Raw genomic sequence first — 2,415 nt, 5'->3', positions numbered from 1 at the left:
GCCTTATCCACCTGGCCATGCCGGGCCATATAATATAAAGAGCTAAGCTTGATACTTTTATCAGTAGTTTGATTCCTATACAGCGTAATTTTCAAGGTTCTGTTTACTGAATGTTATTCGACAGAACTGTTTTCCAGGAAAGTGAATATAGCGTGCAGTTTTCAAACCTAAACGAATAACTTATATACACGGTGTTTGATAAACACTCTTAAAGAGTAGTTTAAAATATTAACATTTAGATCACTTGAAATTACATTTCTATTTCAGAAAGTATGTTAGAGGTACTCAAATAATATAAGTACAAAAATATTGGTTAAGTTATAAACAACTATTGTGCATGTGTTAAAACACTAGATGCACTTCCGCAGGGTTCCCGAAAGTGTTCAGTTTCAAGAGTAGATAAAACCAAAATTAAGAGCAACAAATATTTTTAATTCTTGCTTTTGTAGCTCATGTGTCATGCTGTGTTATAGCCTACAGAGTACATAATTCTTCTCGTGATTCATGGCATGCGCATGTTTTACTGACGTTACGACATTATAAATTACAACATTAAGCGTCCTTTGTGTAACGTCATTTTAGTGTCTACTGGCTGACTGACAGATAACACATTTCTGTATATTGGTGCGAGTGGTTAAAACAGGTGAAATTACATATGGGTTATTTTTAAATTCTGGAGTTACTTTTATTTCAAATCTGAAAGATTACAAGTGCATTTTGAAGAGTTATCAGCTAACATTGTTATTTTTTGTTGTTTATAATTTCAGGGGCCTCCTGGAATAATTGGACCACGTGGACCTGTTGGGCCAGAGGGAATATCAGTAAGCGTTGCTCCTTTTCCATAAACCTAAATATATTAACCTTTTTAGTTTAATTCAGATTGACATAATGTAACCAATTACAAGAGTGAAATACAGATGCCTTGTGTCTCACGGTCTGGCAGAATGTACAGTCTGAAGTATGAATGAGCATCCCAGTGGATTTTAGTCAGTCTTATATCAAAAGATTTCTTACGGTTTCTGAGTTTTCAATGAGATTAAGCAATCTTACTTAGCTTTATTCCTTTCAGAGTCCTGAGCGGTTTTGTACACATCTGCCACAAACAGGCGTAGCTTTTTTTAGTTTTGGAGTTATCAGTAGTTTTGTGCACCTATAGCACGACCTAAATTAGCTTTATTAGTTTCGAGTTTTGAGCGTTTTTGTACACCTCTACCACAAACCAGCGTATATCTGTTAGTTTAGGAGTTATGAGTAGTTTGTGCACCTCTAGGACAATCTAGCGTAGCTCTATTAGTTTTGAAGTTATGAGTAATTTTGTGCACCTCTGGCACAGTTATATTAGTTTGAAGTTATAAACGGTTTCCACCTCTGGCACAACCTAACTTAGCTTTATTAATTTTCGAGTTATGAGCAGTTTTGTGCACCTCTAGCAACATTATATATTGTTATTAATGCTGGTATATATATATATATCTGTGTATATATATGTATTATTTGCAAGTATTAGTTAACTTATACGAATTCGAAGAAGCTAGCTAAGATTTGTAACAAAATTTAATGACAGATATATTTCTGTTCAAATTGTTATTACTGTCAAATGCCCCTAGTGGCTCAGCAGTAAGTATGGAGGCTTATAACGCTAAAAACCTGGTTTCGATACCTGTGGTGGGCACAACACAGATATTCCAAAGTGTAGCTTTGTGCTTAACTAAAAACAAATTACTGCCAGATTTTTTGTAAGTTTAGGCTTTGGTTGTGTTCGTTGTAAGTGAATTTGCGAGTACGATACATCATGTAACATAGAATTGCATCATAACTTATTATAATGTTGCACTGATGATCCTGTATGAAGATCACCTTCCTAAGGTAAAATTTTATTACAATTTCTTAAGTTGAAAATAGGCCAGGATAAAACTGATTAAAATATGTGTAAAATTATGCTTTCTTTGTTTCATCAATGAAATGCATAAAAATAGTATAAACACATCTAAATGGTTCTTGTTTTCTTTTCTACCTATGAGTTTCATATGGTATTCCAGGGCTGACTAATAACGCTTCTAACGGTAACGTTTAATAGTAATTCAAATTACACACAATTAAAATCTTATAGAACCGTTTAAAGATTCTCACGATATTCATCAACTGGACAGAATAAAAGACTCCCGATAGGCTCAAACTAGTGCATAACGCAATGCACTAAATTTCTCATATAAAGCTAACTGAATAGCTCAGAAATGGTGTTCGAAGCCTGTTATGCTTTTGTAGTTACTTCATGAGTGAGAGAAACGATTGATTCGAACGCGTATTCGAATCCCCGTTCCACGAAACATGCTCGCCCTTTCAGCCGTGGGGGCGTTATAATGTCACGGTCAATCCCATTATTCGTTGCTAAAAGAGTAGCCCAAGAGTTGGCGG

General features: G+C 34.8%; 1 long non-coding RNA gene across 1 annotated transcript in view; it reads left to right on the top strand.

Annotated features, from left to right (window-relative positions):
- Positions 1-2,415, top strand: part of LOC111089603 — a 7,783-nt gene that overhangs the window by 3,502 nt on the left and 1,866 nt on the right. Inside the window, exon 2 of the long non-coding RNA XR_002613831.1 lies at positions 768-821. This is a non-coding gene — a long non-coding RNA (uncharacterized LOC111089603). The remainder of the gene's footprint in view (positions 1-767; positions 822-2,415) is intronic.

The sequence above is a fragment of the Limulus polyphemus genome, unplaced genomic scaffold (assembly GCF_000517525.1).
Source record: "Limulus polyphemus unplaced genomic scaffold, Limulus_polyphemus-2.1.2 Scaffold6747, whole genome shotgun sequence".
Taxonomy (NCBI): domain Eukaryota; kingdom Metazoa; phylum Arthropoda; class Merostomata; order Xiphosura; family Limulidae; genus Limulus; species Limulus polyphemus.
This window is presented reverse-complemented; position numbering and strand designations above follow the sequence as displayed.